The sequence below is a fragment of the Phalangium opilio genome, unplaced genomic scaffold (assembly GCF_054372755.1).
Source record: "Phalangium opilio isolate 3A_F unplaced genomic scaffold, DU_Popi_V2 ptg000045l_1, whole genome shotgun sequence".
NCBI classification, from domain to species: Eukaryota; Metazoa; Arthropoda; class Arachnida; order Opiliones; family Phalangiidae; genus Phalangium; species Phalangium opilio.
The window spans coordinates 4,433,698-4,459,968 of NW_028324168.1; the positions used below are offsets into that span (position 1 = coordinate 4,433,698).

The window sequence follows — 26,271 nt, forward strand, 5'->3', positions numbered from 1 at the left end:
AGTCATACATCGGGTTTACATCAAGTTACAAGCTTTAAAAACCGACTACATGACCTTAAATTTGAAGTATTCTTTATCTAAAACAGTAAGAACTATTTATTCTTCTATTATACTACTCGAGAAAAATTCAAATAAGGGTTAAAAAGTGAATGCCAAATTTAATCAAAATTACCGCAATTACTTTAAATATCATACTAATTTAAAGATAATTTATAAACACAAAAGTTTTATATTAATTGTACCAGAAGGGAATAAGAGAGAAGGGAGACATTAGAGCCTGCTATGGTAACGGGAGTCCGACCAACCTCAAGAAAACCGCGAAAACTTTGCGCAAGTACACAGCTTTTAACCAATTTACTGCAAAAATAGTTCTTTAAGTTCTCCGCGGTATCGGCCCATTTGTCTGCTAGACTTTCATTCTCCAAAGGCTTAGGGCTGTCGATGTTTCGTTCTTGTGTAATTATAACCTCAAGTATGTATTTTATTGAAATTAATTTGTATTTTTTAATATTACTTCAGAATAATTAGTTTTCATCTATTTATTACCTTCAAATTATCTGATTTTGGTATGTTTTCAATACCAGTGTATCTAAATTAATTGCACAGCTTGATTTCGTTTATCAACATGAAATTCGGCCATTTTTATCTCCTTCAATGTAAAGTTGTAAACAAAACTACTTTTTATACGTCAACCGAGACGTCACCTTCTTATCTGACGTCACAGCTATGACAGAAGTTTGATAGCCAATCAGTGAAGGGTAGTTGATTTGAGGTTGGTAAGACTGTTGTTACGAGTGTAAAGCATTATGGAGATATAAAGTGTGTCCCTTCTCTCTTATTCCCCTCTGATTGTACTTAAAAAGGTCCGTAATTAACAGACTAATTAAGAAAAAGAAAGTTCAATTAATTTTGAAGAAAAAAAATTATTTTGCGTAAGAAGTTTAATATAAAAACTGACCCTAAAAATGTATTTATTATTTTGGAAAAATAATACATTCAAGGACGATGGGAATTAGTTTTTTCTTTTAATTTGGAATTAACTGCAAAAGGCTGCACCACCCCGATACCGTTATGGTTAAAATTACATCATCTGGAACAGCGAATTTTTAATTTTATAGAGATTAAAAGAAAAACAGAACGAAGAATGCCTCCCAGCCAAAATTAGGCTTAGATAATTTTATATTTATTAAAGTAGTTTTAGGTTTTGTATGTATGGTGTGTGTGCCAAAATTCGAATCATTTCTTCAAAAATTAGCGGAACGATCTCCCCGGGTTTTTAACTGCTAATAATTTGTCACGGCATTTTGCGAAAAACCCTTTTGCTACAGCGACCATCTAGTATTTTTATTTTAAAGGGACAAAGAAACTTAAAAAAAAATGCATTTAATTTTCATGGAAACTAAAGTGCACGCTAGAAATATATGCAAGCGTTTCAAATTGAGAAATTTAGGCTTAGCATTGGACTGATTTATGCAGAAATATATCATTTAAAATCGTTTTCAAGTTAAGCCTAATGCACGTGACCTAAGCCTACCGTTAGCACAAGTGTTCCCAAGCCTAACGTTGACAGGAGTGTTCCCAAGCCCAACGTTCACACGAGCATTCGTAGGCCTAACGTTCACACGAGCATTCGTAGGCCTAACGTTCACACGAGCATTCGTAGGCCTAACGTTCACATGAGCATTCGTAAGCCTAACATCGCCATAAGTATTCCCTACGCCTAGTTCGTGTGACCTAAGCCTAATTTTGACAATTATTATTATTAGAAACATCATTAAGAAGACTCCTAACACATCAGTTTCATCCAACCTTTAACTAATTAATTGCAATAAACAGTTAGGATTAGCGAGAAAACACTGTGTGAGTCGTAGTCAGTGGTTTTCGGAATAATATCAAGCAACCGCTACTACTACCACCACCACCACCACCACCAACCACGTGATCCGTAACTGACAACTGTAAACAACTAAACAGAGGTCCTTGAAACTCGTTTAAATCCTTCTTTAATCACTTGTCCCTAAAAAACCAATATAAAACCTATTCCTTAATAGCAAACCACCAGTGACAAGCAACAAGTGAAGATAGCCGGCAACGGGACTGTAGCCAAAAATCCCCAAAAAATATTTAGAGTTCTTAGAAATAAACTATCTTCCTATTTTACTTAGTGATGCATATTTTCGACTCTGGGGAGCGCCACACGCGGTGGTACACTACGTTTTAAAGGCCGACTTCCAGGGAAAAGGGTTGCAGCGAAAAAGAGCATAGAGACTAACAATGGATCATGCGACCGTGCAGATTTTTAGAACACCCGCTGGGGCAAAAGTTGGAAGGCTTCCAGCTAACTGAAAACCGTGTAATGTGGTTCTAGCGAACGGAAGGTAAACAGAAGAAATCCTTTTAAATTTTTTCCTCCCGAATTTTTGCTTTCCCCTCTTTCAGATAGCTGGAACCCTTCCAACTTTTGCCTTAGCGGGTGTTCAAAAATAGGCACGGTCGCATGATCCATGCTAATCGGTTTTCAGTTCGCTAGAACCCTTTTCGCTACTGGAAGTCGGCCTTTAAACCTAATCATTCCCAGAAAATTTAAAGGGGAACTTTTTTAACTTTTTCGTGTTTCTTTTAACACAATCTCACTTAGGGGCCGAAACTAATTTACAAAATTCACAGACAAGGTTTTTCTCTAATCAATTATTTGCCTACGAATTAGGGAAAATTAGGTTTGAATTTTTCCCTTGACGTAAAATCTAGCTAGGTACTGCAAAGGTAATTTACCAAAAATGTCTGGACAGAAAAACCCAAAATTTTTCGTGGTCCATCATATTAAAATTAATGCGAATGTTTGTGGTAATTTTGTATATAACCTTGAGCTTATATAATTTAAAATTTTAAATCTAGGCCTTAAACCATATTATTAAATATTTAATATCGATTAATTTTATTAAGAATTTAATTAGTTACGTCTCTAGAAGGAAAAATTGGTTTTAAGTTATATTTTTAATTCAAGTACTCTATTTCCTAGGGTCACCCTAAATTAAATTAAGCAGATATCATTGAAAATAATATCAATATACAGTGGAAGGACCAAAGTACAGTGGGCCATTTTGGAATACCCTGTATTTATTTAATGTAGAATTTAAAATATCTTAAGCTAAGTTAATTATCCTCTATGAAATTAACGATTAATTTTTAAAGGAAATTAACCGTAAATTAAAAAGAAACTCCATCAATTATCTTAATGATGTTCAGGCAAGCAAAGAAACAAACATAATAAGTAGACGAAATGCCAACACAATAAACCCGTCTAATCCATAACCAGTGTCACTAAAATTTAGTTAAAACAAATAAACAATTTAAGTTTAAAATTTCCTTATATACAGGGTGTTTCTGATATGTCTGCATGCATAAATTAAGGGGGTTGATGTTCTTTGGGAAATCAATTTTGAGTCGAAAATGTTCTATACTTCTATCTATGACATTTTGTTTGCACTATATAAGGGACACTGTTTTCAAGTTAAGATTACATCCAGAGTATTTTACGGATGACCCCTTTAAATTTAATTAAGAAACTGATTTCAAGACAATGATTTCTAATTTAATTAAGGGCTCATCCCTAAAACACTCTTGAAAATCATAACTCGAAAACAGTGTCCCTTGTGGCAAAAACAAAATGTCATAGATAGAAGTTACATTTTCGACCCAAAATTGATTTCCCAAAGAATTAACATCCCCATAAATTTATGCACGCAGACTTATCAGAAACACCCTGTATAACAGCGGCCAAATCCTTACTACCTTCGATCACACATACATATTACTTGATTCAGGTATAAAAATTGAACCGGTTATGTTATATAATAACCCATCAAAATTTAACGATAAAAATCGTTAAAAACTGGTCATTGAAAAACTGGCCAATTCTTTTTTCTTTAAGCCTTGGGTTGGCTCTATCCTTTTTTAGAAATATTTCAAGTTACACTATAAGGGGTATAAACCCACCTGGTTGGTTCACACGTGGTATGACCCCATCAATACTGTACCATCCTATACTAGTTAATATACGCTACAAGTTAGGATGGAGAGAGTGAAAAAAATTTACGTTATTTCACTTTAGACTCTAGTCGCGTAGAAATCTTCCATTCTTAAAACTCTCTCCTCATTCTCCATTGACGAAAAGGAGAGACCTATAGCAAGCAGAAAGAGCAAATTCCGACGACGAACGTAAATTTTCTACAACGGGTTGTAATAAACGTTTAAAAAAATTTGGGAACAAGTATAAGCCCACCTAACTGGCCCCCTCGAAGGGTTTTGTCGCCAACCAAGAAGACCACCCTGTACAAAAAAAAACCCTTATGTAAAAATCAGCTGAACTAGGATCACTTGGGAGAGAGAGTGAGAGTGTGACGAAGATTCAAGTCCAACAGTGTCAAACTGTGTTAAGTGTAGGGACGTAGGGACCCCAACGTATCAGATATAAACAATGTTCTCTCAAGACAGTGTGTTTAAATTTTTTAAACAGCTAATTATAATTAAAGAAATATTCATTGCACTGTTCAAAAACTTGAACTGAAAACTACCAAGCTTTTCAGTATGTTGTTGTAGATAGCGGTTGAATTGCACAAGTCACAAATGACTTCCAACACTCGTCCGCACATTATCTTAGAAGAAATTTGCCTTGACGTTGTTAAAATTCCACGACTTCTAGCTGACCATTTTAAACCATATTTAAAATCCCTGACCTGTATGTGGACAAACACACTGTTCGTGGCCCTGTGTCACTTCACCATCAAAATTAAGAAAAAGATGCAATTTTTTGACTTGAGACATTATGCTTTTAGGTGGTTAACTACGCAACTAGACGGTTGTTGTTGAAGACTGGTCCATATTCCTCAGCTGAGTTTAACGGGAGGACTTGGGGACTACATCGGGACAATGAGGGGGTTTGCTTCCACTAAGAGTCTAAGACTGAAAAGTCAGGTCTCTCCCTTGATAGGGGCCCGTTGTAGTGAATCGTACCTTAATGTACCCTTTTTTTTTACCAAGGGATTTAAGGGTGGTGGCACCCTGCATTCAATCCCTGTCTCAGGTCCAGTATACTTTCTTAATGATAGCAACCCGATAAATGATATAAGACAGACCGGTTTCTTTTATCGAGCCTGACGTTGCTAAGAAAGTATAAAAGGCACTAAGCCTTGTATTGGGAGTAGGCTTATATGTCCATTAAAGCCGGGCGGAGGGTGCTCAAATTCTAAAGAATCAGCTGGGCTCATCTTTGAAATCATGAAAAAGTAAAGGGGCCTTGCCTTGGGGCCCCACCTTTATGCGTATAAAGTGCATGCCCCCTTTTTCTGGGGGATTTGAAAAGGGTAATTCAAATATTTCGTAAGATACTTCGACTGGTCACGTGTTATCGTAGGGTTTTTTTTCAAAGCGCGTGCAGTATAGTGTTTTGATTGTCACTTTTGAAAAGTAATATTAACATACTTTTAACTTAATTATAATTAATTAATAATAATAATTGGAATTTTAAGCCACTGAAGGACTATGTTACTCTATTCAAAACTAATTTAATTTTTTGGGTACATTTATTTTAATTTTTGAAAACTTAAATGAATGAATCCTCAAATTAATTAAAATTTAAATTTCGCATTTTTAACTTAATTTTAATTAACCTCACAATTAGAATTTTAAGCCGCTGGACTATGGTTACTCTATTCAAAACTAATTTAATTTTTTGGGTACATTTATTTTAATTTTTGAAAAACTCTAATTATGAATTATCAAATTTAATAATTAAAATTTGAAAAAGTATAGATTTATTATATTTGGAAATTGGAAATTTTGGGAGGCAAAACAGCCGTTGAAGGACTAACTATACGTTACTATCTTCTAAACTAATTTAAATTTAAATTTAAATTTTTATTATTTATTTATTTTTAAAAGTCTTATTATAAAAAAATTTAAAAATACTTTATAAAACAATCGAGATATTTTAAAAGTATCTCGAGTGACACAAACGTTATTTTCCCATAGAGATAAATATAATTTAAATAATAATTTATTTTGAGAGTTTTAGTCTTACTCTTTTAATCTATAAGTGACTGTATAAAATTAGGGCAGTTTGATGGATTTTAATATATTGACACATTCCGTGTGGTTAATTGCGATTAACCTGGTCTAAATGCATAACCAGGAAAAGTACTTTGGTAAATTAGTGAAACAAATTCGACCTTTTCCAGTTTCTATAGCTCCTAATCAATCAAAACTACCCTTACACGCTTGCTATGAAATGTATATAGCCATATTAACGCGTTACGGTAGTACAAGACGTAAAAATGCAACTAAATAATGTAACAATGTTATATAACGTAGAAGGTATTTCCATTGATGCATTTATTTAGTAACATTGTTAATTTTTAATTATATAATTAAGTTATCCTAAGAAGAAAAAAAATAAGTTCTTATGTTAAATTCCGTAGTTTTGGCGTGTGCTAAAACAATGATTCAAAATAGAGCATAACGTTGCACGAGCTAAAAAACAAAAACAATGATACAAAAACGGAGCATAACTTTGCACGTGCTAAAACAAAAACAATGATACAAAAACGGAGCATAACTTTGCACGTACTAAAACAAAAACAATGATACAAAAACGGAGCATAACTTTGCACGTGCTAAAACAATGATACAAACCAAGCCTAACTTTGCACGTACCATACATTAAACGTGCTAAAAATTCAACACAGCAAATTCATGACTACCAAATATACATCCGATAAAAACCTATTAACTTAAAACGCAAATCTGATCACCTATAAAAGATCTACTAGGCCAAAAAGCTCGAACAAGAAAACCAAAATCGCGTGTTAAATTCCGAAATCGATAAAGAAAAAGGGCGCTAAAATCCGTTTAAATGATAATTCGATTAAATCGATTCCATTATTGGGTGTGGAAATCTCGAGTGCCAAGTTAACAAATAAAAAGCGCGAAATCGTACAATAGACAATGCTGCAGTGCTTTGGGAATACGTAATGTTTTGACGTTGTCTCGAAATAGAAGGGAGGTCAACGATTGGACGGAAGGTGTAAAAAGGTGTTGTTACGTTATGTCGGTCACACAAAAAAAGTCCATTAGCTTTAGGGGCCATAGTTGATTGTACTTTTTTCATTTAATGGAATTCAAATGAAGGAGAGAGGATTTGATTTGATTTGGATATACAAAAAAAAAAAAAGCGGGAAATTTGCGAAGGCGCGTGTGTTTTTATTGTTTTGGTGGATTTTTATTGCTTAATAGAAGGTTAATGATTTCCAGCTTTATCAGCTTCAACTAGTGAACCGAAAATGTTCGATTATATTGTTAAAAGTGCGCCACTTAGTATGGAAGGAGAGTTATGTATCTATGGATGTTTTTTCGACATCTTTATATATATATGAAACCATATTGGATGCTAATCAACGAATTGCAGCACCCATCACTATATTCTATAGGTTCTCCTTGACCTCACGTAGACCATCCTGACACAGTTTCAAAATGTATTTGCGTTGTTAAATTGTTGCAATTGATTTTATATAATAAATATTAATTAATAAATAAATGTTTAGCGTAATATTTGTGATATTTGTTGTTACAAATCCACCAATTTCAATTATACAGGGTGTTTGTGAAAAGTCCATCAATAATGAAAGGGCGTATTTATTGGGCCATTTTGAGTCGAAAATGTTCTATGACATTTTGCCGTCCGAGCCACGGTTTTCGAGTTATGATTTGAATATTTTAGGGATGACCCCTTCATTAAATTAGCGCTGTCTTTCAATTTCTTAATTAAATTTAAGGGGTCATCCGTAAATTACTCCAATCATAACTTGAAAACAGTGGCCCGAACGGAAAAATGTCATAGAACATTTTCGACTCAAAATGGCCCAATAAATACGCCCTTTCATTATTGATGGACCTTTCACAAACACCCTGTATTTCAGATTTTAATACATATAGTGGATGATTTTAAATCGAAGGCGTCTTTAATAAAATCTGATTTTTTTCAAAAAGAAAATTGTAATTTTCTCCATGATTTTTTAAAAATGAAATTGTGATTTTCTCCATGATTTTTTAAAAATGAAATTGTGATTTTCTCCATGATTTTTCAAAAATGAAATTGTGATTTTCTCCATGATTTTTCAAAAAGAAAATTAGAATTTTCTCCATGATTTTTCCAAAAAAAAAATCATAATTTTCTCCATGATTTTTCAAAAAGAAAACCATAATTTTCTCCATGATTTTTCAGAAAAGAAAATTGTAATTTTCTCCATGATTTTTCAAATATAAAATTGTAATTTTCTCCATAATTTTTCAAAAATAAAATGGTAATTTTTCTCCAGGATTTTCCAATAAGAAAATTATAATTTTTCTCCATGATTTTTCCAAAAATAAAACTATAATTTTCTCCATGATTTTTCAAAAAGAAAATTATAAATTTATCCAATTAATTCTTTCCTTTAATATTCCCGGAGTTTCTTAACCTAAACCCCTTTCATTGATAATTCCAGATCTTCCAGGGCTGTGAGTATTTAGTAACCATATTTTCTTTAAATAAAATCATATGTAACATTAAAAAGAAAAAAAAAAGAACGGAAACCAACTTATGAAAATTGCATATAAAATTCTTAGTACCGCGATAACGAACGGAATATATGTGTGTATATATTAATTAATTTCGTGCGTCAAATGAAACTTCAAATCTCTGATAACAAACATACTGACGACTTAGGGGTTTTTCATCGTACGCAAGTTAGGCCTAACTCAGTCAAAACTAAAAAACATGAATGAGAAAAGATAGCGACAAAACTTCCTTAACCCAATTCGTCGAAATGCAACTTAACTTCCTTAGTTTCCTTCTCGAATAAAGCGGACCTTTTAAAGCATCCGTCTCTTGATTTTCTACACTTTTTAATAATGTTCCTTGGATAATTTAAAATTTATCGATTTAGAGGGCGCTCCGTGCGAAAATAATAAATTTACAAGAGAAAAAAAAACACCTAAATGATCATTTCCCGCCATTTCCTTACGTACATTGTCCTTAGGACCCTCCGAAAAAAAGAGAAAGGGGTCCCCGGGGTCCATAAAGCGTGCGCCTACCTGGTCTAGAATACAAATCTATTTCTTATACCCACCAAAAAAGTTTTCATTTTTAAAAATCTTCAATAGATGAAAAGTGCAGCGAGGTTGAACGCTCCCGTAATGTACAATCTTAACTTTAGGATTAAAGAATTTTACTCAAAGAAAACTTTTTTTAACGTTACTTATGGAAATAGGAGGGGTGAAATATTAGATATTCAAATTTGATAGCTTTCTGTATTATTGCTAGAAGTACCTAATATTGAAGTAAATCCTTCAACACCTTGGTAGAAATAGTCTGGTGTGTTGACTTCCCTGTTTTCTTCTGATAGAACATGGAAATAGAGTATAATCAAGAAGTGATATCTAGTTTATTAGGGAGAAAGTATAAATTCATTCATCCACATTTCTAGCTTTATCTCCAGTCCAAACGTATAGTAGGTCCGGAGTTAATCCCCGCCTCCTCTAAATTACAACCAGTATCTCATTGGTTCCTGAAAACTCACATCAGCGCGACGCGAATGACGAAAATTGCGTGGTATTTTCCGACTTTGAGGAGAGGCGAAATAGCCGGGCCTCCTTTTACGCCCCCCCCCCTTGTATTTTGAAAGGGGGACTGGGGCTATGGCGCGCGAATACTTAGAAGAATGTCACTTCTTGGTAAAGCGCGGACATGAAATCAAATACTATGTACACATATACCATAATTGACCTCTATTTGACTTTTAGAAAGTAATTATGTTTCATCAGTTTCTTACTCCCTGAAAAACTAGATATCACTTCTTGGAATAATACAGGATATTTCTGATAAGTCTGGGATAAATTAAGGGGGATGTTCTTTGGGAGGACAACTAGGATCCAAAAACTTCAAATAATTCACTTTTGGTTAAAGTTAAAGTCTATAGTTTTCATCGCTACCCACAAATATTGATAACCTAATCAATACTCAACGAAAATTTCAATATAACTCCAAAGTAGAGATAATCACCAGTCAGCTGCAAGAACATGAACCAATTGAATTTTTTCATCCCTCCATCCAAAGACTCTACACAACACTACCTTTCATCGCACTGTACTTAATACTTAAGTCACATGATACAGACCCCTTTATGCACATCAAAATTTCTCAAAGGAACCAATTCTCAATAAAAGGGGTTGATTTTTTATCTTAAATATTCTTCCTGCTCAAAGATCATGATATTGAGAAGTAAAAAAAAAACATAGTTCGAAATCAATTTGAATAAAACCAATACAGTCAAAGGTATAGTCACGTTTTTATAACTAAAGTATATCCTTTAAAGGCCGACTTCCAGCAGCGAAAAGGGTTCTAGCGAAACTGAAAACCGATGAGCACCGAGACTAACAATGGATCGTGTGACCGTGCCGATTTTGGAAATTGGAATCCCCGCTGGGACAAAAGTTGGAAGGCTTCCAGCTAACTGAAATCTGTGCATAGCGGGTTCTAGCGAACTAGAGATAAACAATAGAAATCCTTTTAGATTTTTCCTCCCGAATTTTTACTTTCCCCTCTTTCAGTTAGCTGGCTGGAACCCTTCCAACTTTTGCCCCAGCGGGTGTTCAAAAATCTGCACGGTCGTATGATGCATTGCTAGTCTCGATGCTCATCGGAGAGTTTTCAGTTCGCTAGAACCCTTTTCGCTGCTGTAAGTCGGCCTTTAATAATTTCATATTTGTATCTCCGTTTACTGGTTCCATTTGGATAAACATTAGATATTTTTAACGGATCGAAGTCGGTCGGGGGTTCGCTACACCCTTTTAAAAGACCCGTGGAATGAACCGAGACTCCGAGAGTCGATCCCCACATGGGATCAGAAAGGAAGGAGTCGAGGGACACGCGTTACGGGCTTTGCCACGTGCCATCAAACTCAACCCCCGCTTAGCGCGCCAAAAAGAAGAACGTCCCACCACGTGCACTTTCGCGTGACAGCGTCGTATTCCATATATATATTTTTTAAAGCAACTACCTGTAGCTCATGGATTTCATTATACTTTAAAGTAGTAGTAGGTACCCTCAGCTGATATGGTTCCTATACTATACATTATAATGTATTATAACTAGTTTCGTAACGTGGTCGGTATATTTTCTTGATATCTTTTGACGTCAAAAGAAAAAGTTTAAAAATTCTAACAACGTTAAAAGGTTTCAGGTTTTATTTCGTTTCGTATTATTAATTTTTTATATCGGATTATTTTTTTTTAAAGTAAAGGATTATATTAGGGAATATATATATATATATATATATATATATATATATATATATATATATATATATATATATATATATATATATATATATATATATATGAATGAAATGTTTGTTTAATGTGCACAATAAAAACTAATTACATGGTTCACGAAATTGTACACAGCATGGATGGTGTTTTTTACAGGAATGGGTATATAAATTATATAATGTTATAAATTACATTGTTACAAAGGTTATCAAATTATGACTTAGATCGAGGTATTTGGAAGTTTTAACAAATTTGTTTTATATGTACACAAAAAATATCAAATTCTGTACAATGCCGGTTATAATTTTCTTGCATGCGGTAAATTGGGTTAAAGCGTTGTGTGGGTACATAGAAAGTCGTCGTTCGTCTTATACCAGATGGAACTAAAAAGTTTAATTTAACCAACAAATCGGAGATGGAAATACTACCGTGGAGTAATTTATACAGAAACTTGTCAATAATTTCCATCATATGCTGTAAAGGTTTGATACCTAAGTGATCAAGCAATAATTCGTATTTATAGTCCATGTGGCGTAAGAAGAACGTATGAGCATATGAAATGAATTTCCTCTGTATTCCTTCCATCATTTTCTTAAGGTATGTACTACACCCGCTAAAAGCAAGACAACCATATAAAGCTTTTGACCTGACTAAAGTAAGGTAAAGCAATCTATATATATATATATATATATATATATATATATATATATATATATATATATATATATAACCTAATTTTAAACTCGGTGTGATTTTTAATCTTATAATTTTAATCTTCCATGAATTTAGCTCTTTATTGAATGATATTTGCATTAAAGAAAGAAAAAAAAAAGATAGAGGCGACAAAGGGAATCTTTATCTAAATCTCAACCGTGTAAGGACTAAGGAAGAAACTTGATTTCCAAATATGGGCGTGTACTTGCTTGGGAGGCTTATAAGCTCCGCCCACATCTCAAAGTATCATCCGGGCACCGTGAGAATTCCCTGTATCGCTTCTATGTTTTTTTTATGTATTAGTTTTATAACGCATTTCGATATGAATTTATCTAAATCACGTACGTTATTTCACTTTGACGGAAATTTTGAGATATCTCCACTCAAAAATATATTTTGGACCACAATTTCGACATAAAAAATCCTGACAACTATAATAGGGAAGGAAGTTAAAACGTTAAAGATATCACCCCCACCCCTATTTGCGATTTTTAAAATGTCAACAAGTCTAAAACTTAAAAACAACACGGTTCAAAATGTCATGATTATCAAATACGAAGGTTGAAAAGGTTTAGTTTGTACCAAGAAGCGATATCTAGTTTACTAGGGAGAAGGTATAAATGGATTCATCCACATTTCTAGCTTTATCTCTAGTCCAAACGTAAAGTAGGTCCGGAGTTAATCCCCGCCGCCTCTAAATTAAAACCGGCATCTCATTGGTTCTTGAAAACTCACGTCAGCGCGGCGACGCGAATGACGAAAATTACAGTCATATTTTCCGACTGAGGAGAGGCGAAATAGCCCGGCCTCCTTTTACGTCCCCCCTTGTATTTTGAAAGGGGGACTGGAACTATGGTGCGCGAATACTTAGGCATCTTATAAATTCTCCCTAGTAAACTAGATATCACTTCTTGGTTTGTACTAAGCCTTTTACAGCGCCCCAGCAGGCGTAGCCTTACGACAACCTATGTTGACGTTTCACCTACGATATCAGTTCATGACCAGCTCCAGTTTGTAACCATTGACAAAATTATAATACAACATATCTTATGAACTTAAAATAAAATTAAATATTATATTTCATCACTTCGGTTTAAAATGCAAATAATATAATTAAAGAAAAATAAGCAAGAATCGCCCATCGCAGCAACAAAAACATAAAAGCACCCATAAGCGTAAAGAAAATAAAACGTTTTGCGTACTGGCACGATATCAAAAATATTTGAAAATGTTTCTAACCCCACGCAACCAACCAGCCTGCAGGTTCAAGGCTTTCCATTATAATAAAAAAACCTTGGAACAATGCGCCCTTAAGAGTTGGTTGCCAAAAAAAAGTACAGTTCCTCCTGGTGACAGGCACCTACAAAAAATAGTGATGATACCAAGCGGTACCCATCACAGCAACAAGCGGTGCTCCAAGATTTTTAAATGCGAACGTCAAAGACAAGACAAACAAGATGGCCCCGGCCAGATTACACTTTTGCGCGCCCTCTAGTGACTAGAATTAGTATTACTATATTCATTGACCCCGACAAATTTATAATTTTCAGGTTTTTTTCCATTGTTTATAAAATAGCATTCCGATTATGAATAAAACCAATCTAGTAAGAATTTGGTTTACAGTTTAATTAAATAAGTAATTAACTGTAGTGTTCAAGTCTTGGTGGATTAATTAGGCTAGATATACTAATCAATATCCAAGATTTATTCTACCATATGATTATGGTCATTCGTTACATTGGGTGGCAAGGATGCCGCTTGAGTGCGGATAAAGAAGTGAGGAGTGTTCTCTCCTATACGCGATGTACGAGGTTACCTCCCATTTTAAAATGTGAGTAGTTTTTGGTAATCGCCATCTAGTGAGCGAATTCTGTACTTTGATTTTATTCCGTATTTTAAAAATGGCCGCGGACAACAACAATCTTTATGACACAGAGTTAACCCTTTGTCAGGTCCCGAATGAAGTTTGCAAACCCACGATCTCCACTCCCTTAAATCCCTATCACTACTTTTACAGCCAAGAACGGAACATGTTCTACCCCAGCTTGCCATTTTTATTTTTCAAAACTTACTAATTACCAATGAGAATTAAAAAATATGTTCAAATCATCGGATTCACCGAGCCAAAGGATTTCAGACGGTGGTTTTGAACTTCCTGCTTTTGAACGCTAGATGGCTTTAAACACCGACGTTTAAAGAGACAAAAATACCGAATTTTACGCTTTACTTCGACGCTAGATGGCGGTATCAAAAACTACTAAGACGCAATGGCAGCCCACCTTTAATTTGCCTGGTAAACGACGTATATCTCATGCTTAGAAAATGGGGGTTACAATCAATCATATCTGAGGATGGGGCGCCATCTAGGTTGTGTTTGGAATAGGCGGGAATTACGAATATAGCAATACTCTCCCGTGAGATTAAAACCCAGTGACTGTATGAGTCTTAAGATAATGTGAGGGTTTAACAATAAAATTCGAAGATCATTGGCAACTTGTAATATTGCGCTATGCATTTGTAACAGTTTGGTTGAGCTAAATGAGGTAGATTGTAATTCAGATTTAACTTTGTTTAAGTCACTATTTTATACTGTCCTTTATGAGGTTATTGTTATTGTGGTGAAAAGTTTGTTTAAAGTCATTATTTATACTGTCCTTTATGAGGTTATTGTTATTATGGTGAAACGTTTGTTTAAACTCATTATTTATACTGTCCTTCATGAGGTTATTGTTATTATGGTGAAAACTTGGTTTAGCTGCTGTCTCATAGGTTGAGCCTTTCAGGCGCTCGTCTGTTTCGGAGTGGGTTGCGGCGAATTGGTGTCGCGGATGTGGTGGTGGTCCTTGGGACCAGTGACCCTCGCATTAATTATTATTTTACCGGTCCCACTATAAATTAAATTTCTAAAATGGTGAGAATAAAAAGCACGTAAAGACACAAAAGTAAAGAAGCTGAAAATTGTAATTGAATTTGAATTTTTTACTGTAGGAAAAAGTAGCATATAACAATCCATAACAGTTAACTTTTATTTCTTATCACAATTTTTCAACTAGTTGCCACTAAATATCAATCAACATGTCTAATGATATTTGAAGTTCTTAATCCTTTTCTGAACTAGCCTTATTCCTTATTGCATTTTCCATAAATTCAGCGGCAATATCTTCTCTCGCTATCAGTAAGCCAGATCAAAATCTTGTAATGTGACCATGCACTACTGAGAAATACGACTACTGACAACTAGTACTGGCTATGGTCTAGACTGTCGACTACAAGAGACTCATTCTAGAGTATAGACGCTAGACAAGATCAATAGTCAATAGAATACAAAACTTTTGTAGGGAAGTTGTAGCCAAGGAGTACTAACTACCTAGGAGTAGAATTGGTAGAAAATGTGTTGAGCTAGAAAAATTCTAAAATGGAACCCCGAATTTATAAACTGGTCCCACCGTCTATTTTTTCCAAAAACCCTAATTAATAAAGTGCTCCCTGATACCACTGACCCCAACTTTTGGAATAAATAAACTGGTCCGAGCAATTAATCACCGCCTCCTATATGTAATATAGGAGGCGGTGAATTAATAAACTGGTTTGGGACTTGTAAACCTGTCTTATTTCCTACCCTGTAGTGACGAGCCCATGATGTAAACAATAAAGATGGCCGCGAGCTACGAGGTTTAAGCCTCGGTCTTTAGTGTATCGGGGAGACGGGGGACTCGGGGTCCGAGTAACGGGAGTTTCTGAAGCGTTTGCAAATCTTATTTAAATTTATATTTTTATTATTATGTAACCGATTTATATTACTGAACGAATTGTACCTTATACTGTAGCAGACCTTGTTAGTTAGGCGAAGGTTTTTCAACTGTTGCTGATATTTAACTAGTTATCCCACCGCATGGATATTTTAAAATCCTTTCCTAACATTCGAATAAGGTACACACTTCGGCGTATGAGCCTGAGGTTAGGAAAAAACATTGCTTTGATGACGATGGCCTAGGTTGCCAAACTAACAAAAAATTCTTGGCAACAGAGCTGCCAGAATACAAAGTTTAAGGAAGACAAAATAGTGAAATTTTGCTAGTCCATTCTTAAACAAAATTGTATGTTCTTTCTGGACTGGTACAGTTTTACTACCCCCATAATAGGAAAGGCCTATTAATAATTATCTTAATGTTCTTTTTATTAATGAGCTTAAGTTGTAAATTGTCCATGCCTTTTAATAATTATCTTAATGTTCTTTTTATTGATGATTGTTTATGCCTATTAATATTTATCTTAATGTTCTTTTTATTGATGAGCTTAAGTTGTAAATTTTTAATTTGATACTTTCAAAGTAACGTTAATTAAACCTTCAATACCTTGATTTAAATTTTAATTTATAATCCTTATTTAATTTAAGGATGATGTCAGTTTGTAAGTCTCGTTAATTTAATTCCCCCTTTCCCACAGAGAGGGTCTGAAAATTTAAATCACTTGGCAGAGACTGGAGATCTTCAACATTCAGTGACAGACTCTGAATCTCAATGGGCATTTAAAAAACTGTATAAATTTAAATTGAAATTCCAAATTATAATTAAATACTTTTTGTTTGATATGTTGATATTAACGTAATCAATCCTTGAATACTCTATTGGTACTATCAACACCATCGTTAAATTTATTACTTAAATAATATAATTTTTTTTAAATATAATAATCAAATTAGCGACTTATAATTTGTTAACTTTAAATGAGTATGTTTCACTGATTAAAATTACATTTCTAAAAATTGTTAGGTTGATAGCACTTTCATGTTTCATGTAGAAATTTCATATTTCCGTGGATGGAGAGATGAACACGTTGATTCCGTTTGTCGTTGATTGAAATTAGATTCATTTTGATCATAAATTTCATTTTATATTTTGAGTTGTTGATTTTATGAGATTGTTGATTTTATTTTTATAATTATCACTTACGTAACTGTTATTAGTAGATGAACCCAGCGAGAGCGGAAACTGCCAAAATGATTAGTTAATTTTGCAAAGAATCTGCAATTTAATTCTGCAAAAATCTACCTATTATTTTATGTCAGTTCCGTTAAGTGATCATTTAATTTTAAACTTGCCAAACAAATAGTGAGCAATGGTACCTCCGTCCCAAACTAGTTATAGTTTTAAAACGCTGACTCGAGTTTCATTTTGTTAATACATTTAATTTTATTAGTAAATCAACCTGCCTAACTTTTAAGCAGACGAGTCTTAAACAAGATGGCCCAAGGGCTGGGCCTTAATAGTAATTTTACACGGCTCACGTGACCCCCCGTATAGTTGATCTCCAATAAATCGTACAACTAAAAACATTTCTGAAACGCAATCGTGTATCCCCTTAATTTCTAATAACGTCACATTTCAAATAATATTAATGAAACTAAATTGTGCACCCCACTAAAGTATAATTTTTCAAAACCATACGAATCAAATAATGTATCTAAAACCAAATCCTGGATCCCCTAAACCAGAAATCACTATGACCGTAAACCGTCCCCTCTATTTTACGAAACCTAACCTAACCTAACCTAACCATTCAGCATAATCTCTGATGTATCACGCGCATGGTGCCGTTTCTTAAATTTTAACGGAATAAAATTCCGTGTAAAATTAAAAAAGTGCAGTAGTGCACGAAAATTATCATCTTGTTTCCCTTCACTCAAAAAAGCCCGCGAGATTTAAACTACCTTTCTTTCCTCTCTCTCCGAGCGGGATGCCCCCTCTCCCTCTTCCCCCTCTCACTAATATACCAGGCAGGCAGTTCTCTCTCTACGCGGAGCTTCGTATCGCCACCGCGTACGCTAGCGATCTCTCTCTCTCATCGTAAGCGTACGTTTCGCGGACGCGACCGGTTTCCCTCTCTCTCTCATCGTAAGCGTTCGTTTCGCGGACGCGTCCGGGACAGGGACAGGGACAGGGACAGGGACAGGGACAGGGGTTTTGGTGCCGTTTCTTAAATTTTACCGTAATTAAAATTACGTGTAAAATTAAAAACGATATCATTGGTGAAATTAGAAAACTCTCTCTGCTTAGCGCGCCTTCTGTCGGGGAGAACCTTAATTTCTTTTTTGATTAATATGATAATATTAATTGTAATGTTTAAGTTCCCAAGTAGAAATCTAATCTTGCCTAGGATTAAAAAGATATATAATAATTATAAATTGCAAAAAAAAAATTGCAAGCAACTGTCTCTCCTCCTCTAGCGCGATACAATATATATGCGACAGCATCCAGTGGCGGGCGTCGGGGAGGTGGGGGGTCCATATCTAAAGCCAGACAGTTGCACAGTTCTCTCTCTCTCGTCTCCCGCTAAACCCACGCAGTAAGTGCGGGCGTCGGGGAGGTGGGGGGGGTCCATATCCTAACTCTCTCTTTCTTCTCTTCAGTATAATTTAACTCGCTCTGTAATACAACCAAGCGTGGCTTCGTGGTAGAGCGCGCGGTCGGGCGACTTCACTGGCGTCTCGTATGGATCAGGACATTGCGGGTTCGAGGCCCGGCGCCGACAGAAAAATAATTTCAATTGAAATTAAATACGTTACGCCACCTATGAGGTGTGAGGTGAACTACGGGTGAATTTCGAGTCGAAAATTCGCGGGAAATTTGAAATTCAAAAGTTTATTTATGACGAAACTTATTATGCGGTTACACCAAATCCAGCCAGCCGTCCAGCCAACAGAGGTCAGAACAATACTTTCGCTGCTCTAAAGAGCGCAAAAGTAAAAAGCGTCATTATCTATATTCTATGTAGGGGACATATTTTGGAAGAAGTCTTTAAGACATTCTTATCTGCTTTTAATTTATACAATAAACAATATCTGTAAACTTGGGCGCTACGCATCAAAGAGTCCACAAAGAAATTAAAATACATTTTCAAAGTTAAATACTTTGGTGCACGTGTTGTCTGACCTTTAGATACTAGATCTTTGGATAACAATTATTGTAATGGGATAGTTTAAAAAATTTACGAAGGTTTTGTTTTTAGAAAGAAAATAAGGTGCATTAACTCGAGTAACGTGTTTACTACCATCTTACCTACTTAGAGCATTAAAAAATTATGTTTTCTACCATCTTGCCAACTTAAAACATTAAAAAGCATGTTTTCTACCATCTTACCTCCTTACAACATAAAAAAATCATGTTTCCCACCATCTTGCCTCCTTAGAACATTAAAAAATCATGTTTTATACCATCTTACCTCCTTAAAACATTAAAAAGCATGTTTTCTACCATCTTACAACATTAAAAAAATCATGTTTTCCACCATCTTACCTCCTTAGAACATTAAAAAATCAGGTTTTCTACCATCTTACCTCCTTAGAACATTAAAAAATCATGTTTTCTACCATCTTACACTTACCTCCTTGAAACATTAAAAAATCATGTTTTCTACCATCTTACCTCCTCATAACATTAAAAAATGTTTTCCACCATTTTACCTCCTTATCACATTAAAAAAAATCATGTTTACCACCATTTTACCTGCATATAACATTAAAAAATCATATTTTCCACCATCTTACCTCCTTAGACCATTGCAAAATTATTTTTCCGAACATCTCACCTCCTAGCAACACCAAAAAACCCCAGACTATGTCACCCAGGTTTCGAAAAAACCCAAAAACCCCACAAACAAACAAAACACAAAAAAAACCCACATTTTCAACACTCTTGACCTCAGGGTAAAGTTGTGCAAAAAATAAATAAAAAATAGAGCGATATTAATTAAAAACGCGTTACTTCACTAATTAATACACATATTCTATTGCAAATAAACAATCAATCAATCAATATGCAACAAACATACATACCACAGTTGCAATTATACGTGCCTAGAGAGCACATTAGTAAACTACATACAACAAAAATCCCCAAAAAACAAATGTTATAATTTCCGATGCCTATAATTCTTCCTAATATCACAATAAATAAATAAAGGTTCAACTTAGTTCATTAACTTTAAATTAATTAATCAAGAATAAAAATAAAAGTATCGAGTAAGGGTCAGTGTCAACACACAAACAAAAACAGCAAAGTTTCGTCAGTGAAAAAGTCAGTTCCGGAAGAATGGAGATAGATATTACGAATTTTATTAATATTTGCGTTAAATTCATCACCAGTTTGTCGCCCCCAATAAATATCTCGGAAACGAGTCAACATATTTGATTTTATCTCCCCCCCTCCCCTTCCTCCCCATAATACCAAAATTAATCTACACACTTCCAAAAAAAATTGTAGTCGAATTCCAATCAATATAATCAAGTACTTCATGATACGTCATCGCAATCATCGTCTGGGTCATGGAATTAACATTATCTATTTTATTTTTCATTCTTTTTGACTAGAGACTCGTCTAGAATTGATCTAGTTGGCAGAACCGATAATGAAAAGACCTCATTACCAACGGGGTTCCCTCTACCCAACATCCCACGATTTAATATGTTACCAAGAAGTGATATCTAGTTTTTAGGGAGAAGGTACTATAAATTAATTCATCCATCCACATTTCCAGCTTTATCTCCAGTCCAAATTAAGTAGGTCCGGAGTTAATCCCCGCCGCCTCTAAATTACAACCAGTATCTCATTGGTTCTTGAAAACTCACGTCAGCGCGACGACGCGAATGACGAAAATTACAGTCATAATTTCCGACTGAAGAGAGGCGAAATAGCCCCGGCGGCCTCCTTTTACGTCCCCCCTTGTATTTTTTAAAAAAATAAGTTCAGCTAGCTAATTGGACCAAGTCATCTTGCGACTTATTGCCACTTATCTAACGCCTTTACAATGCATAGAGGGGTGGTGGCTAGCCCCTATGCCACAGCTAACCGACAGCGCTCTATACTAACTATTACCGTTAACCTCTGCAAGTTTGAAAGGTGGACTGGGAGTATGGCGCGCGAATGCTTCGGTATCTTCTCCCTAATAAACTAGATATTACTTCTTGATGAAACTATTAATTTGCCTGCTCTTATGTCTCACCCCGTTTTGCCTGTACACTAATTGACACTCAGGGAGTACCATATATAGGGTTCAAATCATGGACAACAGAATGATAATGGTAATGGACTGGCGGATACAACATGAGGAATAGCGTTAAACCAATAGATCAATTGAATCCATTCATTTTTTAGGAGAGAAGCAATTAACCTGCACCACAGGGAAGGGGTGTAGGAGCTCACCATCTTGGGTTATTTCCCTGGCACCAAAAAGCACCGCTAGAGGGCTACCTAACGCCTTAGTTTCTCTGCAAGTCATTAATGGGTCGATACACGTCTGTCTATATAACGTCAGCATTCGGCAGTTTCTGCGCTAATGAATTTTACTAAGTACATAAATAGTGTTTCCCATCCTATACATACATATTGTTATAATTATATTGTTGGTATCATATATAGGATGGGGGTTTTTTAGGCTTTTAGTCTTGGTTTGTTTATCAAGAGAGGGTAATACTTGACTCTATTTTGATAATGTTAATGCGGCTTAGTTTTTCCAGACACTTTTATCTAAAGGCTTTGCAAAAATTATGTGGCAAGTTAGAACCGGTTAATTTTAAAGTATTTACAGCGTAAATTATCTTAGTAATATGGCAAAATGGATTAAATCAGCTTTAAAAGAATAGATATAACTTTTATAAAAAAATATACTTCAGTCGTAGTCAAATTTATTATATAATTAAAATAATAAATAATCATTTATGCAAATTTTTAGTAAATAACGATAAAAATGGTATTGTTATAGGTAAATATTTGAATTTACTTATAGTTAAAAGTAAACTTAATACAGAATTAGAATATTTATCGAAAGTTTTAAAAGGAATGCATATAGCTAATTGGAAACATTGTTTAACCATTTTCACTCAACGTATTTAAGGCGGATTTTATGGAAAGAGCAACCATAGACTAATTATAAGGCATACGGGGCCACACTATTATTCTTATTAGAAGTATGTATTCCCAATTTTAACGAACGTCCTTGACTCTTTCAACGCTACTACTACTACAGGTGAAAGAAAATTTAAAACTCGTAAAGAAATTTTTTTTTAAAAAAAAAGAACTTCAACCCTAAAATTCAAATTAACTTTTAATAAAATTAACCTTATTTTGACTCGTGTGTCCAATCAATCAGAGAGGGAGAGTTGTACGCTATAATATGGACGGCGTATCATAATCAAGTTAATTAATATAGGGGGTACTAATTACTATGAAGTATATAAACAAAAATAATTCATCCTCAATATAATTTCACGCATTAAACTTACACTTTATCGTGCAATAAATGCATATACGCATTTCCGTTTTTGTGGTTTGAATTTTAGGTTGATTCGAATTATATTTGGAATTGTTCGTTATTATACAGGGTGTTTGTGATAATTTTGAGTCGAAAATGTAACTTCTATCTCCATTTTGTTTGCCCTAAGGGACACTGATTTCAAGTTAAGATTTATGCAGAGTATTTTACTGATGGCCCCTTAAATGTAATTAATTAAGAAACTGATTTTAAGACAATGATTTATAATTTAACTAAGGGGTCATCCGTAAAATACTCTAGATGAAATCTTAACTCGAAAACAGTGTCCCTTAGGGCAATCAAAATGTCACAGATAGAACATGGATAAAGAATGCGCGTGAGGAAATTTGTTTTCACGCTATAGGATCGGCAACTCCCTATCTCGAACGACAGCTTATTCTGTATATACTCTGTTACAACATCAGTTGTCAGCACGCGCAAAGCTAGGTTTCTATGTAATCTAGCGTTGCGCGTGCTGACAAGAGACAAAAAACTTCAGGATCTTCAGGATTTAAAATCGTTTAAAATACCTGATCCTATAGCGTGAAAACAAATTTCCTCACGCGCATTCTTTATCCATGGATATAAGTTATACATTTTCGACTCAAAATTGATTTCCCAAAGAACATCAACCCCTTATTTTATGGATGCAGACTTATCAGAAACACCCTGTATATAATATTAAATGGGAAATCTATACTATATATCCGTTTGGGCGTAGTACGAAGGATACGTGTGGGAATATTATGTTAGATATCATGAGCTCGCGAGAGTCAACATTCTTCGTATTAAAGTTTATTGCTTTGTCCCAATTAGATACGAGACTTGTAGAAATTAGGTTGTTATTGAAAAGATATCTTTAATTTAGTTTAGCGGGTAAAAAATAATTCATTCAAAGTGACTAGGTATAATTTGACCTTTAACCTCTAAATCCCCCAAAATTAAGGTGTTTGTAAAAAAGTTGTTTTAAAATTTTTGTTTTGCTTAAAAATTAATTAAAAATATAAATTAATTTTTGGTTTTAAAAACCGAAAATAAAATTAATTTAAATTATGGGGTGTTATAGCAAAAGGTTTAAATTTAAGGGGTGCCCACCAAATACGTTAATAGTTTACGAGAGAAAAAATTAAACACGTGGGTGTAAATGTATATTTTCTAACAATGCGTAATTATCTTTTCGTAAAAATTTATTTCTCACTCTCGATAAGTTACGTTAATTAAGGAGGATATAGGATTTGATTATTAATTATTATTAAGTTATAAATTCAACCCACACAAAACATACACGTAAATTTTGATATGTTTTATACTTTTTATCAAAATGAACGAGCTGTTAAATATAGTTATTAAGTACTTCGATGACATTTAAAGACAGGATTAAAATATATCGATTAAAAAATAAATTTATGGTAATAGCAGTTATATGGGATTAATGGTATAAATGCCTATGGGAAAATAATAAAAGGTGCCATGGTATTACAGGTATTTCCTGATTATAACGTGAGAGAGAGAAAAAAACCTTTTTCTTTTTCGTTTAATTAATATCATTTTGAATCGATTTCCGTTACTGGATTTATCGATAAAGGATATTGCGTTTAAAGATTTAAGATTTTAAAGATGTCATCGATGGTTAATTAAATTGTGGGAACTAGTGATTAATTTTAAAACTCAACATCATTTAAGATTAAAAACCGTCAGTTAATTATACATTGACGCATTGCAGTTGAATGAATGGTATATACTTACAAGTTCCGGGTTTAATGAGTCATGAGTCATGAAATGCCTTAACTGAAACGTTAGTTGTGCCCTGCGCATAAAGTTTTAGATTTAAATAATTGCGCCTATAAATTGTAACACTAAAAATACTCGGATAACCTATTACACGTAATTTTGTAAACAACAAAACTGATAAACAATTAAATTCCACGTACAAGAACCTATTTTGATAGGAATCTATGTCAAGTAAAACAACACAGAGAGGGGTACGTCACTCTTAGTCTTAACAGCGCCTAATTGGTAATCAGAAACTAATTGTTCCTAAGTATTGATTTATCCCTTTGTAAAACTAATTTCCTATAAACCTAAAATACCAAATAAGATGCCTAGAATTCACTAGATAGTTTAAGAAAATGTGTAACAACTGTCACGACGTTCAGTACTTTTTTAAGCTTAACATTTCACTTGAATTTGTAGCTCAAATATTAAAATTAAAAGTGAAAAACCGTGCAGTTTTTCTAGCTCGCGCCAAAATTAAAAACAACGTGTAATTTTTCCCGCGCGAGCCACAAAATTGAGAACCACGTGTAATTTATTACGCGCGCGCCAAAATTGAAAACCACGTGCAATTTATCCCGCGCGCACCAAAATTAAAAATCACGTGCAATATTTTCCCGCGCGCGCCAAAAATTGAAAACCACGTGTAATTATTTCCCGCGCTCTATAATTCTACATGTACCCCTACACACTTCTTAAACTCTTAAGTAACGTCAGGATGAAACGACAACGGAGAAATTGGGATGAATAAAAAATATTGTCACCTAGTTGGAGGTTGATAAAAAAACTTGTACCTTAAGCCTAACTAGAGAAATACACAGGGGGTGTAATTTCCTATTAGAAAAAGGAAGAGATTGAAACGAAAGCGAAAGGAATCTAGTGTCGGCGGTGGTGGTGGCTGGTGGGGGTCCGCATTGACCCACTGCGCCACTTTCGACTATACCATCACGCGCCAGGATCCCTCCAGGGGGCGCGCCAGCTAGGAGTTCATCCCTAAGCCCCTACGCTTATATGATAACTCTTTCTTTATTTTTTGTAAAACCGAAATCGAGTAAGGAAAATTGGGATTATTTTGATTATGTGACCACTTCTTAGAAAATGAAAGTCAAATAAAATTGGTTTGATTATTTATTCGCCTTTGTCGCCCAGGGCTACGGGTCAAACACGTACAAAAAAGAGTCATTTCACCAAATTCCAGACTAGCGTTATTGAAATTTTATTTATTTAATTATAAATTTTAAATTGCGGCCGTAAAAGGCGCCCCCTATGTATTGTTCTTGATTATGTATTTCATTAAGGATAGATTAAGATAAAATAGAAACAGACGATGCTTTATAACTTGATTAACTACCACAAAGTCCTATAATTTAATTAACCTATCGAGGAAAATTTTAAATATTAATTAATTTTCTTTATATTTATTTTTAATTTTTATCAAAGTAATGAACGCAAAATAAAAAAAATACTAACATTAAATTTCAATAATCCATCATTATTAATCAATAGTAAAGTAGTAATTAAAAAGATCCGTAATTAATTAATTTAAATATATTAATATTATTTGCCTACAATATTTCCTTGACAATTATAAATAAATATACAGTTATAAAATAATTTATATCTCGTTAGTCCTTGCGAATTTCAGGCGGCACGCTGTCACAATGAACAGTTATACGGAACATTTATTTAAGTAATTTGTTTAGTTTTAAATTGACAGCCAATTATCCAGTTACCAAGGCCCAATGAGGCACGAGTTACCTGTCATAAAACTAATAAAAAAAAAGAAAAGGAAAATAAACTAACCAATCACCACTGCGAATTGACTAATACCACGGTCAAAAAAAAAAATTAGTAAAAACAAATAAATATCGACAATTATTTAACAAGATCCAATTAAAAATGAAATATATATATAAATCCAAGTGGGTGACATTTGAATGTCGAAAGGCACGCGCTGCATGTTAAAATTTTTAGTTCACATTGCTCAATAAATTGAACTTAAATCGAATCCCTGATCAAATTAGGCTCGATACCCGGGTGTGAACAAAATCTCTTAACAACTAATTCTCTAATTTATGAAAAAGTTTAAATAGAAGGGTTCCGACTAGTCTA

At 34.2% G+C, this 26,271-nt stretch overlaps 2 long non-coding RNA genes across 4 annotated transcripts in view; both read right to left on the bottom strand.

The window, feature by feature from the left end:
• The window catches only part of LOC149676904 (uncharacterized), a 117,978-nt gene that overhangs the window by 44,912 nt on the left and 46,795 nt on the right, over window positions 1-26,271 (bottom strand). The gene's annotated exons all lie outside the window — the stretch shown is intronic.
• Window positions 13,763-17,310, bottom strand: LOC149676906 (uncharacterized). 2 transcript variants are annotated; one of them, XR_016366539.1, is made up of 3 exons: window positions 17,180-17,310; window positions 15,894-17,115; window positions 13,763-14,966 (listed from the first exon to the last, which is right to left on the bottom strand). It is a non-coding gene; the product is annotated as an uncharacterized LOC149676906 (long non-coding RNA). The 2 variants fall into 2 exon arrangements; XR_016366538.1 differs by having other exon boundaries at window positions 13,763-14,981; window positions 15,698-17,115.